The sequence below is a fragment of the Tetrao urogallus genome, assembly GCF_951394365.1.
Source record: "Tetrao urogallus genome assembly, chromosome: 2".
In the NCBI taxonomy this organism is placed as follows: Eukaryota; Metazoa; Chordata; class Aves; order Galliformes; family Phasianidae; genus Tetrao; species Tetrao urogallus.
The window spans coordinates 21,672,189-21,687,846 of NC_136814.1; positions in this window are offsets into that span (position 1 = coordinate 21,672,189).

Consider the following 15,658-nt stretch of genomic DNA (forward strand, 5'->3'; position numbering starts at 1 on the left):
CAGTGAAATTTCAGAGACACTTCATTTGATAGATCCAAGCTGCTAATTGAATCAGTTAGATAGGACGGTAATGGTTATCATAGAGCTCCTTTGATTATGTTTTCCATCTCCTGTCCATGTTTTCCATCTCTGGGTCTTACAAACATGAGAACCTGCCCTGGTGCAGCACTGGGAGCTCCAACAGACATGAGAAGAGCTCTTTGCCCATAGCCTGCCTGTCAGTCTTGCCTCAGCTGTGCCCTTCATCCCCTGTAAGTCGCTAGTCTCTCTGAGGCTGGGAAAAGCGAGCACCCACCTTTAGTTAACTGTCTCATTTATTTCCATAGGAGCTTCAGGTCTCTCAAGAGATTAACGTTTTTTGTAAGGGTGAAACAGGAGATAGGAATGAGACTGGGCTTGTGGAAATCTGTAGAGGTAATATATTTTCTATAAAATAAAACTGTACCACAAGGCAGAAAGACAGCTAGAATTATGTTGTGTCCTTCTTTAACAGAATGATACTATCTCCTTCTTTAGCAGCAGTCAGGCTGGGGTGCAGAAGGAGAGTCTGTATGTGGTTGCTGTTTAGTTTTTTCCTTTCCATTTTGCATAACTCCATAGAATGCTCGAAACAGACCTCTGCTGACTTTTGATTATTATGAAACAGAGCAGTCCTGGAAAGAAACTGGGGTCTGAAAACACATCAGGGCAATGGGCAAGTCAATAAATACACTGTTGTTACCTGTCGCTGTGGCCTTCACAAGCTCACTGCTTGAACTGTTGTATACAAGGGAGGGGCTGCCAGACCTTTCCAGTGGGAGCTTTCTGCATTGTGAGATGCTTTTACCTCTTGCATCTTGAGGCTGTTCAGCTAAAGCAAGCTTGGAGTGACATCAAGGTGGGTTATTGCATGGGTCTGTGGGGGGGGGAAGCAGTTTGTCTCGAAGATTTTCCTCATTTTGTACTCTGCAATGTCCAGAAAAGTCAAGAAAAAACTAAACACCAAAATGATGTGGTTTTAGTTTTTATTTGGCCAAAATGTTATTCTCTCATGGGCTGTGGAGAGGAGATTTAAGCAACTGTCTCAGATAAAAATCACTGGAGCACAACTGAGGATTTCCACCACCTCTAAGGCAGTAAGCGTATACCAACCACAAGCAGCCAGTGGTATTTTGGTTCATTTTAAGCAGGCCTAAGTAAGGACCACAGCAACTGCATAAACACTGAGCCCCATACAGTGTCTTGCCACCTGTTTGTGTGATTTCTTTAGCCCGTTCACTCATATATATATATTCTATATATATGCATATATATATATATATATATATTTTTTTTTTTTTTTTCTGGAAGCTAAGGATGCTTGCCATGCTGAAAATGCTCTTGGTTTGGTTTTGAGCTCGGACAAAGTTCTTCCAAAATGCTTCTATGGTGATAAAATTTCTGACTTCTTTATTTTTTACTTCAGCGTGGCAGGGAGTGAAATACAGTGGTAGGGATATATGTGGGTTTGGTAGCTTCCTTCCTGCCTCCATCTGTTTGCTTGTGTCAGGCTGCATGGGGATTGTCCAGGAAATCATAGAATCACAGAACAGTTTGAGTTGGAGGGGATCTCAAAGCCCACTCAGCCTCAGCCCCCCGCTGTGGGCAGGGCTGCACCCTGCTCAGCTGCCCAGGGCCCCATCCAACCTGGCCTTGAGCACTCCAGGGATGTGGCATCACAGCTTCTCTGGGCAGCTGTGCCAGGGCCTCACTGCCATCTCAGTGAAAAAATTCCCGACATTTTATCTAAATCTCTCATCTTTTAGTTCAAAACTGTGCCCACTTCTTCTATCACTATATTGCTTTTCTCTTGGAGAAAACAACAATAGCAACAAAAAAACCCTACAAATAAGCACAGCTGGATTTGTAGCAAGGGTGCATCTTCCATGGTGAAACTCGGAAGCACAGCCATGATCTAGGTCATCCAGAGCTGTGAACAAGTGGCCAGTTTGCTTTGTGTGCTTTCAGCTTCTAGTCCTTTTCCTAACATCAACACAAGAGCAGGAAAGAGAACCTGCCTACTCCTCCAGATTTTGAAACTGTCAGTACAAACACGTCATGAGCCTGTGGTGCTTTCACTGTTTTTATTTCTGTAAGATGCTTTCAGTTTCAGAAATGTTTTGCAAAAACTTGCCTCCAAACCACTTTTGGAAAGTTTGTTTCCCGTGTTATCCCTGACATTCCAAGTTCAAATTCTTTTGGTGTTTTGAGCAAAACAAAGCATTTTGACCCCAATAGCTTTTGCTGAAGACTTTCTGAGCTGCAAACAGGCAAGGAAATGTTACTGGCCCTGCATTCGTGAGACCCCATCCAGGAATGAGAGAATGAACCCTACAAATGCAGCTCAATGGGAGAAATGAAATCTTGCAACTGAACTGGAGGATTATGCGTATTAGCACACAAATTACTCTCTAAATGATAAACACTGAACCAAATAAACATCCAAAGCTCTAGGGGGGAATTATCAGTAAGGCCAGGCTGGTAAAATGCAATTTTTTTTTCTGTAAAATACAGACGAAACAACATCTTGCTGAAAACACAACTTGTCCATGGCCACTGACTAGCCAGGCTAAGTAACAGCACTTCTTTCTGAAATAGGGGTGGCACATTATGCATCCTTTCCTTTAAATTAGAAAAATCAAGACCTTGAGGAACGCCTAGCAGCTTTCTGAAAGCTGCTGCAGAAAAGCACAGAGGTGCTGGCTCCCATCCTTGTCTCCCCTGCATATTCTCACACTCAATCTCCTGGGCTGCACAGCATCAGCGTGAAGGTTTGTGGCACACTGAATGGCAGCTGATCACTCAAGGAGTATCTATGCCACCGTACGATGCAGTTTTGCCAAATGAAACCACTGTTGTCACATGCATCTGGCTGAAATGCCTGAGTGGCTGCTGCTGGTGGAGAAATCTATTTTTCAGCAGTCCAAGAGGAGGCCATGTGCTTTGAAACAAGGGTGGGAGCTGCTTTCCTCTTGGGCAGCCAGGAAGGCACCAGCTCTGAGCACCTGAGGTCTGCCCATGGGGTTTGGGCTTGGGGCCATACGTTGTATCACTTGTGGAAAGGGGATGAGGTGATCAGGAGCTGCTGAAAACCACACACCAGTGAATGTGGCCAAGCTGTCAATATCTCTTCTCAACTACTAAATATTCTTGGCTTTTAAACTATGAGGTGCTCTCCAAGAAGCGGATCCTGGAGGCCACAAAAGTGCCTCGTGTCTGGCTGCATCAGGCACCAGCCCTGCCAAAATCTATGCTGTTGAAAGAAATAGGACGGGTGCCTTGTTTGTTGCTCTCTGCCACCAGCTCTGTTGCTCCATCCTGCAGTAGGCAGGGCACCAGCCAAAAGCCTTGCCTGGCCTCATGTAGGTGTCCTGGGTGTTGCAGACATGGCAATATGTGAGCTGATGGATGTGGGGTACATCTGACCCTGTGAGAATAGCAGAAACACCCCACTCAAAATTATGGAACCAATGGGTATTTTGTGTTGGAAAGGATCTTTCAAGGCACCATCCGGTCTGAGTCCCCAGCCATGAGCAGGGCTGCCCTCCCCCCCAGCTCAGGCTGCCCAAGGCTTCATCCAACTTGGCCTTGAGCACCTCCAGAGATGGGGCACCACAGCTTCTCTGGGCAGCTGTGCCGGGGTCTCAATGCCCTCTGAGTAAAGAGTTTATTTCTTATACCTAATATAAAGCTACCTTTAGGGGGTAAGCGTGAAATCTCAGGCTGGACCTGATCACCCTGACACCCATTCCCATGACAACAAACTTGAAATGCCAGAAGGCAGCATGCTGCTTGAGGAACAGGCGTTTAAGTAAGGATTTTTGGGGGGCAGTTTTTCAGTCCTGCATCACAGCTCGAAGCATGGTTTTAATGGATGACAACACATTGCCTAGCAAGAGGCTGAGGGATCCAGCATCCCCATGTTCATCACTCTGAGCCTAGCTCTGCACTGACAGTATCATCCTCAGGTTTTATGTGTCTTTGCCTAATGCCTTTATTTGCACTAGTTTTCAGGAGTGTCAGAGTGGCCAAACTCGATGGATTGCCTGTCTGAAATATTGAGATGCAGTCACAGCTGTTTGTCTGGGTGTATTGATTCATACTTCTGCTCTAATTTTTTAATTACCAAGTTCACCTGCAAGTTGTCTCTGGGGAATTCTCTTTGGTATTTCCTCTTTCTGAAGTGAAAAATCCTTTGTCTGCCTCTTTCCTGCTTTCGTACTGAAGGTAAAATAGGCTTACATGATTGAATAAGTAGGATGCAGAACACCATTCAGGTTAAATCTGGAATGCTCTCTGTTGGTGGGTGAGAAAACACTGGTATCTGCTTTTCTTACAAGCAGGCAATGTTCTGCTACTGTGCAAAATGTGCACTGCCAAACAGAGATGAAGGCACAGATGGAAAGCAGCAAGGCAGTGCCGGAGAGACATTGCCAGGGCAAGGCTGTGCCACCGCTTGTCACTTCCCAAAGGCCTCACCCAGCCTATGCTTGGGCACACATGGATTGGGGTTTCCCAGAAGCTGCCCTGCACCGGGCTGGCACTGGGTGTCTGCTGCTAGATGCTGATAGTGCTGCAGGGCACAATGGAGCCCCAGCCCTATGCTTACCTCTCCCACCCCTGCAGGGCTCCAGGTGCAGCCTGCGATGGAGACAAGGGCATGTGGAAAGCAGTGGCTCCAGATGAGCTGTGAAGGAGTGAGGAGATTGCCTCAGAGGACAAACAGATATAATTATCTGCAGCAGACTCAGAGTCTGTGTTGCAACAATTTCCTCCTTAAGACCTTGGTGCACCCAAAAAAGAAAAACTTCCTGGTTTCTGTGCAAAGATGCATGACAGCGTGATTTATCATGAGTGAGCCATACTGCCCTGAACCTTCGTTATCCTGCTTTCAGTGCACCTGTGGCATAACCTACCCTAGAAAAACAGGTGGTAAGAGACCAAACCTGGGCTTGAGGCAGCTTAGAGGTATGACTTAGAGAAAGGCAAAGAGGCTGCAGCCAAAGGCTTTCCCTTTCCTTCGAAGTCCAGCTGGTGAGTTTCCTTCAGGAGGTGAAAATGCATGTCATCAGAAGTAATGCTAAAAATATGTTGTTTAAAATTTTTTTTACTTTAATTTATTATTATTATTTTAAGGAAAGTATAAGCTGTTTTTCCTGAAGGTATTTAGCTGTATTTCCCTCTTGCCTTTCATGCCCATTGTTGCTTCTTACCTTGTCCTGCCTTGTGTGCTGCTGCTCTGCATGGACAGAGGGAAAGAGGCATCACCCTTTCACTCTCTTGCTTGGGGCAGAGCTCACAGTTCAACTTTTCTTCTGCTCCTGGATGTACATACTGTCAGAAAGCACTCAATCAGGTGAGTACCCATGCTCTAAGAGCATAATGCACAACTCAGTGTGGGACAGCCACAGACTCACCAACTCGGAGTGTTTTCACTAGAAAGTTGAGGGTGGAGCAGTGAATACACAACTTGGGGGTGTCTGGGACCAGGAGAAGCCATGCCCCTATCTTGCAGAAAAGACAAGGATATACTGAAGTACTTGCACTGGGGAGAGCGGCAGATATCATGGCAGGATGTGTCTTACCTCTCCACTGGGAGCTGGCTCTCAGAAGCAGAAGGTGCAATGACTTAATCAGAGATCGCTACACACACATCCCTCTACAACAGTGACACGTTTCCTGGCATGCCTGCAGCCCACAGCCATCTCCTCCCAGTGCTTAGCATCACCTCGTGCCAGCCACCCATCCTGCCAGACCACCCTTTGGCAGATCTGGGAACTCGCCATCAGTGAAGAGCAGCATGCAGGGCGCCAGGACTGGTGGATGGCAGAGGCAGAGCGAGGTGCCAGGCCAGCACTGGGAGGACACATGGGGACAACAGGCGCCCACTGTTGCTCAGGGAACAGCTGTGGCATGGGGATGAAAGGATTAGAGGTGTGAGAGGAAGGGACCGGAGATACCTGTTTTGTGCTGCTTCATCAGTGACTGTTCAGGCAGCCTGTCAAGTCTTCCTTTGTGCTTCCTGTGTGCTTTTCAAACAGTCCACAACATCTCCACGTAAACTCACTTGCACAGGCAAGGTCTCCATGTGCCCTCTGAGATTTGGCACAGCTGTGCAAAGCTCTACGTTTGTTTGTGCTATGTGTATCCAGAGCAAACAGGTGTGTCAGAAGGAAGGGCAAGATGCCCTCATTCTGCAGAAGGGAGCTGTTGCTCAAGGAGGCCCAGCGAATCTTCTGGTTTGTAGTGAGTTACTTCATTCTCTTCTGCTTGTTCTCAGAAAGGATGTTCCTGGTCATGGTAGTGATGGGTCAGCTTCAGCCACTCACCTTTGGCCTCGTATTTCATAGAATCACAGAATATCCTGAGTTGGAAGAGACCTGTAAGGATTATGGAGCCCAACTCCTGGCTCCACACAGCACCACACAATGTTCAAACACAACATCTGAGAGCGTTGTCCAAGTGTTCCTTGAACTCCAGCAGCTTGGGGCCATGCCCACCGCCCGCTGGTGCAGATCCTGTCCCTAACCCCCAACTGCCCCTGCCCTGACACAGCTCCATGCTGTTCCCTCAGATCCTGTCACTGTCACACAGAGCAGAGCTCAGCGCTGCCCTCTGCTCCCTGTGAGGAGCTGCAGCCACCATGAAAGGCACACTTGGTGACACTTGGGTCAGAAATGCATTCAGCCTCAGGAATCACACTGGAGATGACAAGATGGGGCTCCTCAGCCAACTGCAGCCTGGCTTTCTCCCACAAAGTGCAGGAGTCACTTTTCTCTACCAAATAAGAGCTCATGATGTGCAGGGAGAGGCAGTGTTGACATCCGCAGCCCACCCAGCCACCATGACAGCCTGACACTCTGCCTGGTCTCTGGTGGGGGCTTGGAGAACAGCTTCAGGACAGATGTTTTTGTCTGCTCCATCAGCTGTTGGTTTGCAGGACCAGCTCCTACTGGTGACATCAACCTGCTAGGTGCTCCCACATGACTCATGACCACAAGCACAACATGGGGAACCTGGCCAGCAGAGTGCAATTATTTACTGTAGTTGTCCAGGCCTGGTGGCTGTTGCTGGAGGCCACCTCCTCTGTAATTACAGCTCGGCAGGAGCAAGGCCGCCAGTCTACATGGTGCAGCCACTGGAGGTAGATCTGGAGGGTGGGAACGTGCACAGTAGGAGGATGGGAAACATGATCAGGTGGATAAGGAGAAGATAGTCTGTGCTGTCATGGGATTGCATGCCAGAACTTAGTGTTGTCTGAAAGGAGGACAGTGAGATACCATCAGCTACTCCTGTTATTACACTCGGGGACTCATCAAGGGCTAAAGACAAAGAGCCAGTTAATTATTTACAACATATGCATAAAGGGGAAGGCAGGGACATGAAAAGGGCTACTTCATCATTCTTTCAGTCTAGCAAGGCTGCTTAGTTTGTATGAACCAGTATTCCTTTTAAGTCTCATTTTGATGCTTTCCAACAAGTTCTTCCCCTCTGACATTAGTCAGCCCTGTGGCAACCTCAGATTTCTGCTCTCTTCGTTTACTGGGCACCTCCAAGCCAGGCTTTATTCTGCCCACCTGCTCCAGCTTGCCTTGTCTTTTGGGATGGCTCAGTATGTGTAACAGGCAAATGTTTTTCATGTGGTGCAGTTTTTCTCTTTGGAAGAAGCTGATCCACTAATGTGGAAACATTTTGAAAGATAGTCTCAACTTCACTTAATTTTCCAGGTAAAGTAATAATCAAAGTGCCTGATTTTGCTATGTCCAAGCTATGTTCTCAGGTCTGATGTTGCAGGGTACTGCACTGGACCTGCATCTGACTCCATGCAATATATCTCTGCCTCTGGCAATGGTGAGAGCAGATGGGGGCTGGGTTGAGCTTCTAGCCAGTGTCCTGCAACTCAAAGGTCTTCAGCCATAGCCTTCTCCTGGGGAGCCTTCAGTTGGTCCTCATTCACGCTTTCCATCACGTGAGTTTGTCCACAGTCCAGTGAAAAGCACACCTGTTCACTTTCTTCTACTCTCGCTTTGCCTTTGAGAGTTTTCCAGCACAACAAAAGCACCTCCTTCCTCTGAGGGAGCGGAGTGTCTGGTTGCAGAGTCCATCGGCACGTTTTTGTGCCCTTGACTCTACATCAAGAGCACTTTCTTTGCAGCACAACAGGAAGTTTGTAATGGGCATATTGTTGTTTGGATTCAGAGAGAGGGCTTTGTGCTGTTTTTGAGGGAAGTGTTTTTGGTAGAGATTATTTTCAGGAATCATTAAGGCAGGCACATGGAGTCAAAACTGAACATGTCCCCTCAAAGCTGCCAGAAGCACTGGGGCCAAATCCAACACCTGTGAATGATCTCTGTACCAGGCAGCCCCAGTCCTTGTTCCTACACAGTCAGCTCTGCCTTAGCACTGGGGCAGGACACCAGCATGTCGCCAATGGCTTTCTCCTTGTGCAGGCTGTTGCTGTCTTTTTTTTTTTTTTTTTAAGTAATTCAATCTATGGCCTCATGAACAGATAAAGTGGGCAGCACGCTGTGAGATGCAGAGAAGTTTGGATGACAAACCACACTATTGCTATAGTCATTGACTACTGCTAGCTGGCAGCAAGGAGCCACCTCATTTCCACCTGCCTGAAAATGCCAGGGAAACAACTAGAGGGAAAAAGGAGAATTTTCAGTATCATAGAGATAGCATGTGAGGTCTTCCCTCCCAGGTCAGCCCAAACCTGAGAGCCAAACCCTGCTGCTGGAGGACATTTTTTGCTCTTGTCCCCACTGTGCGTTTCAGGTATGTCAGTCAGGAGACTGGGCAAAGCAGTAGCAGGTACAAAATATTCCTCATCCTTGTTGGCATCCCTGGTAATATATCACCGCATTTCCCTGAAGCCTGAGGAGATGGCTGAAGCCTCCTGCACACCTGACTTAATTCAGTAAAACTGGAAAAGGAGCCTTATGTTTAAAGGATACAAAAGCCAAAAAGATGTCACTTGCTATTTCAGGAAATCATGGGTTGAATAGCTGAACTTCAATGAACTTTTTCTTCAGTGAAGGATTTTGGCAGGAAAATGTACTATTTAAAATTTGGTGGCTTAGCAGCAGTTTGCTTCAAAAGGATCTATCCTGCCCTTAGATATGATGCTTAGATCCAGGACTTTTATTTTGTTTAGGTGAACAAGTGTTGTGAAATGCCTTTGTGAATCAAATCTAATCAAGGCAGTGTTCTGCAGCTGGAGCCTGGAAGCCTGCCTGGGAGCACAGCAGGGGAGGATGGCATGAGAGGCAGGGAGCAATAGCAGCCTGCTGGGGCAGAGGTGGAGCACTGAACTGGCCCTAGCAGATGAGGAGATCTGTGCTCTTTTCTTCTCCAAAGCACCTGAACTCCAGGACACACTGGGTGTGCGAGCTGACTCCAGTGAGCCCGAGGCAGTTTCAATTGATGCAACTGCTCTTTGCTCAGCAGCTGAGAGGCCCAGCTTCCTCTGATCTCAGCTGTGTGCAGAAAGCAGCTTCTTCTGTAGCTGTCTCCAGCTTCAGGTGGGCACCTGCACAATGCCACGTGTGGGCACATTCGGTGCCTTTCCCAAGCAAGGATTTAGAATGAGCATATGTAGTCCCTGCAGAAGTTAGTATTCACATGTCAGAGTGAGCAGGAGGAGGGAACATACCTTTTTTTGCTCTGGATATGTGATGATGACCCACCTCTATCATGGAGTGACCATACCAAGGACGTGCTGATGTGCGTGGTCTGTACTGATCTGCACAGCTGGCGTGACCAGCTCAGAAAGGCAGAGAGGAGGCTTCTCGTCCTCCTGTCTCCTGGTGGGAGGCTGTGGCACTGGAAGCACCGCACCGTGGTTTAGCACACTCTCATTAATGGTAAAGAGAGGAGAGAGGCATCTGAGGACAAAGCATGGCAGGTCTCGGTGCCGAGGGCCCTACTTCTGGCTGCTGGCAGCCCGGCCGTGCTTTGCTGGGCTCGAACGCCGGGCAAGACGCGGTGCGGTGCGGATGCCCGCCGCGCGGTGTCACTGCCGGTCAAGGCAGCGCAAGGTTGGCCCCGCGGGCTCTGGCACCGCCAGAAGGGAGCCCCAGGGAAGGCGAGGCTGTTCCGTGCCCCTGCGTGTGCCAGATCCTTTTCAATGGGCACGGAAAGGCTGGTTTTCGCAGTATTTTGTCCTGTGTTTCGCTTTCCGTCAGCAAAAGCCTGTAACTACACTGGGAGGAGCTGCTGACTCCCTCGGGGGCAGACAGGCTTTGCAGAGCGATCTTGAAAACAGAGGGCTGGGCAATCGCCAACTACATAAAGGTCAACAAAGCTGGCTTCTGCATCTGGGAGGGGCACAGAGCAGCCCCACGGGCAGGGATCTGAAGGTTCTGGTTGACAGCAAGTTGAACACGAAATAGCAATGTGCCCTGGCAGCTCGAAGGGCCACTGTGCCCTGGGATGCCCCAAGCCCAGCACTGCCACTGTGCTAAGGGAGGGATTGTCCCACTCTGCTCTGCGTGTGCGGCCTCACATCCAGCACTGGGTGTGGGTTTGGGTGATAAGGACATAAAGATATTAAAGAGCATCCAATGGAGGGCTATGAAGATGGTGAAGAGCCTGGAGGACAAGGTGTGTGATGTGTTGAGGAGTGGCAGAGGTCCCTGGATTTGTTCAGCCCCGAGCAGAGGATGCTGAGGGGAGGCCTCATGGTGGGAAAGTTCAACCTCTACTGCCAGATCACCAACATCCTCCTCTGACATTGTGGGCCAACACAATAACATAGGAAGCATTACTTTTGGAGCAGCCCTCGTAACATGAGCTGTCATGCAAGAGTTTCAGACAGCGGGGCATGCACAGAAGGCTTATGTACAGCTCACTCACCCAAAGCAGCACTGAAAGGAAAGGTCCAGAACTTCCTGAGCATGCCCCTGAGTCTGCTACCACCCTGCCTTGTGGTGTCACCACAACAGTGATTGATACCACAGGAGAACATATCCTTCTGCTGTCACCTTTGGCTGGGCTATAGCATCTCCTGGCACCATTGTGAAGCAGCAGAAAGCCTTCAGCAACCAACCATTCAGAAAGTGAAAGCTGGGTGTCCTGAACAGAAAACGTTTTTCCCTCCTCAGCCTTGCTCCATCCACTGGTACTCTTCTTTGCAGGGGTGCTGTGTGGTCACAGGACCAGCCCTCAGGTGGGCCTCTGTCAAGTGATGTGAGCCACAGCACTGCAGGTTAAGACAGAGAGCTGCTGGAGAGAGTCCAGAGGAGAGCCACAAAGATGATGGGACTGGAGCACCTCCCCTACGAAGACAGGCTGAGGGAGCTGGGCTTGTTCAGCCTGGAGAAAAGAAGGCTGTGGGGTGACCTCACTGCAGCCTTTCATTACCTAAAGGGAGCCTACAAACAGGAGGGGAATCAACTCTTTGAAAGGGTAGATAGCAGCAGGACAAGGGGAAATGGTTTTAAGTTGAGGGAGGGAAGATTTAGGTTGGATGTCAGGGGGAAATTCTTTACAGAGAGAGTGGTGAGGTGCTGGCACAGGCTGCCCGGAGAGGTTGTGGATGCCCTGTCCCTGGAGATGTTCAAGGCCAGGTTGGATGGGGCCCTGGGCAGCCTGCTCTAGAATTTAATGGGGAGGTTGGTGGCCCTGCATGTGGCAAGGGGGCTGGAGATTCATGATCCTTGAGGTCCCTTCGAATCCTGGCCATTCTGTGATTCTGTGATTCTGTGGGTTGCTCTCGCTGTTTCTGTGGAAGATCTCGTAACATGTTGTTACCGCCTGTGCCACTGCTGGAATTACAGAATTCTGTCACAGTCTTGCCTTTTGGTTTAAAAATACATTTCATCACTCATCTTTCTAGAAAGAAGCCTCCCAGCATAACTGGAATGCACCCAAAAGGTTGAAAATCCAAAGAGAAAATATCCCACATTTAATTTTATTTTAAATCTGACAACTTTGAAAGCTCATTTTATGTGAAGTGGAAGGGAATGGGTGGACTTGGGAGGCACAGAATTGGGTGCTGGTGCAGAGTCTCACTGGAACAGTGGGTTTGGGGGGCTGAGCATGCCTGCCCCCAGAGCTCTGCTCATCTGTGTTGGAGCCAGCAACTGGCTTTGAGTTTGAGTAGCTTCTGACACAGATGACACCCTCACCAGCAGGGTTTCTGTAGCAGGAAGTCAGTGGTGCAGCACCTGGGCAAAACACAAACCACTCAGTCATTTTAGCTACATTTATGTGTATGCTCCTGCTTGCCTGAAGAGAGAGAAACAAATTCCTACACTGCCACAGGTAAATTAAACGATGCTGCGTACAACAAATATTGTATAACAAGCTTATTAAAATAGAGAAAGCTTGGGCTGCAATGAACAGAGATGTGGGTAGAGATGTGGATTGATGCGTATGCCTCTGCTGATATTTTTGTGTACAGGGATATTTTAAATCAGCTTTGTAGTTGGCAGATTTGCCTTGTGTTGGACAAAGAAGTCAGTCTGGATGCAAGGAAACACTTTTCCCTGTAAGGATAAGTGGACAAGTCACCCAAAGGTGCTGCGCAGCCTCCATCCTCAGGAGCACCCAGGACCCAGCTGCACAGTGCCCAGAGTAGCCTGGCCCCACCGGGCTGACACCGCGGCCCCTTCCCACCTGGGCTGTCCCCTGGTTTCATCTCTGCTCTTGAGAGGACTAGGCTTTGCCCCACGGCCACAGCTCAACCCCACATGGCCCACAGACACCCAGTCACTCATTTCCTCCCACTCTGAGCATCTGGGATGCTGTGGGGGTGATGTTATCCCATTCACTTACTTAGGAGACATCATTAGCAGTAAGTAATTTGCGTAATGCTGCCGCCAGCACCAGACGAGGCACAGTGAGGTTAAGCGGCCCAGGGAGGTGAGGGCATGCTGTGCCAGGAGGAGATTGCTGCAGGAGGCAGCAGGCAGGATGGCCGGGGATCAGCGTGGGGGGACTCCCTGCTCACTGCCAGCTGCCTGTCTGGGCATGCAGGGCAATGGAAGTGGAACTTCCATCCAACAGTGCTAAGGAGCAGAGCTGTGAGGTTCCACAAACCCTGGAGCAGCTGAGGCAAACACCAGTCTGTGTTAAGGAGAGAAGGAAGGAAAGTAGAACTGATGAACCATATAAACTTCATTGGTTTTTGGAGCTTTGCAGTGCTGTGAAGGGAGATGTCAGCTCCCTAGCAGGGGAATTACAGAAGCCAACTTCATGCCATGAGTGCATGTGTTTCTGCTGGGAGATCCTGCAGGGGTATAATGCAGAGATAAATAGAAAGGGCCATGACTGCAATGCACAGCTATCTGGGGCTTTCCCAGCAGAGAAGGGGTTACAGGGATTTTGGAGGCTTGTCTTCCGCACTCTGGGGTGGCTGGAGGGGAGAGGAGGGGCTTTCCAGCCTGCATCTCCACAGTGGTGCGCTGGGGATTCCTATTAGAGTGGGAATCACAGAGAGATATGGGCTGTGAATGTAACCTTGTATACAGGGCTATAACAATAACAGCTCTGTGACCTGCACAGGTGCCACCTTCTTGCACTCTCCTGCCCATGAAAAGGATCCATCTGGCCAGGGAGAGCTATCCTTTCCTCACCTTGGTTTCTGCACTATAGTGTACACCAGTGTGCTCAGCCTGGCTTGAGGGAGGCTGAACTTGCACGGAATTTAAAAGCCAAAAGCTTGGTACCACAGGAACCTCACTAAGTGTGCTTTTGTTGTGCTATATGTTGTTTTTAAGTAGAGCTATTCTTAGAACCACACTCACTGACAATTAGAAGGTTCTGTATGGAGTCTGTTGAAAGAGATGAATTTTGCTTCTTAACTGTAGTGACATTTAAAAAAAAAAAAACTTCTCTCTTTGTTCTGCCTTCTTACCTGAAGTAAAAGCCTGCTTAAATCAGTTAACCATCAGCCTACACTTCAGAATAATGCTGCTAAAAATGAAGCGTAAAATTAGCCTGTCATTTTGCTGTCGCTCACATGGGATGCGAGCTATCCTTCTGCAAAGCTCTTACTTTCCAGTAACGTGACTTTGTGGTAGGTGGGTGCAAGGACTTGCAGCACTGGCCACCCCTGTCAGTGCAGCCATGTGTGCAGCCAGTGGGTAGAGATCATCTCAGTTTAGGGCTGTTTTCTTTTTGTCACCTCTGATTGCTCACTGCTGGGCCCCTCCTGGCTGCTCTCTGGCAGAGACATCAGTGTGCCAGCAGCCCACCCCTGCTTTCAGGCACCAGCCCACACCGATCCCAAACTCCCTCTCTGCTTTGAAAGCTTCTTTCTTTCCAGAGACAGGAGTGGCTGCAGGTAAAAGACACTGATGCCCAAAATACCCCCTCTCCTTGAACATATTCATATAGTTTCTAGTTCGTAGCTCTTTCTCACTGAGCCTTAAAACTCCTGCTGGAGTCGGAGGAAGGAAACAAGGCAATGGGGTTGGGCTGGGAGCTGCCAGCCTGGGACACCCCACCCAGCCCCACAGCAGCCTGTGGGTGGGCAGTGACACCCCCCGCGCGCTTGGCTTCGTACACCTCCACACATCAAACAGCCTGTGTTTGCAGAGTCACACTCCAGTGACAACAGCAGTTTCTTGGCTCAGGGAAAGCAGCATTGCTAATGCCACAAAGAGCTCCGCATGGCTTTGCTACTGGTGAGTGGCGCTGATGTTTTCCTAAAATAGGTGAAACAGTTTTGACACACTGTCAGAAATAAATAGAAGGGTTTTTTTTTTTGTTGTTTGTTTGTTTGTTTGTTTGTTTTTGGCAGCTTGACCTTGTAGGAGGTGGAATTCACAGTCCTGTGGCTTGCAACTTGCTGTTCCCTACTGTGTCCTAGTGCCCCAGCGCTGGGGTAGTGTGAGCACACAATGGGCAAGGCAGGGGTGGATGCCTATTCTAAAACCTGCTGTTAAAAAAAGGAGGAGCAATATAATTGAATTTAAAAGGCATTGGTCCATCTTCTCGTTGAGCTCTTTATACAGCATAGTCATTCCTTCTTCTGAGTTTCCTATTTACACACTTATTAAACCCAGCTGTCTGGCCCTTATATTCTGTCCCCTTCAAGACAGCCACTAAATATGTGTTCAAAGCCCCAGGTGTGTGCCTGCAGCTTTGTGCATAGCAGGGCAGGCAGGAGCAAGATCTGGTAATAGAGAACAATGGGAGTTCACAGCTTCCTGCTATTTCTGTTGCTCTCAGATGCTCCTAAAGCCTGGTTCTTCACAGCCATACAGTGATATCTGCAGTGATTACACTCTGTCTTTGCCGTTTCTGTTTCTTTTTTTCTTTTTTGCTGATATGAAAGACTAACTCCCTGCCTCTGTGCCTTATTGCCATTGAATTCCTGCAGCACAACTCCTGACTCCCAGAGTGCCTCAAGCACAGTTTATCCAGTGATATGAGGTCTTATTCCCCAGTCTAAAGCCAAACTGGAGTTTTGATGTGTGTGATGAGCACAGGCTGACCATCCCTCCCCTTGCGTGTCACTGGCTGACCTCTACCAAAACATTAACCTAGCAGTCATGCCACATTCAGCTGTGAAACGAGTGCTGGTGCCCTCAGCCCAGCAGAAGGCCCAGCATTACATCTCTAATTCATTATGTGCCGGCTTAGGGAAGTGTCTGGATCCTTGGCTGCCATAAATTGTTAGGATTGT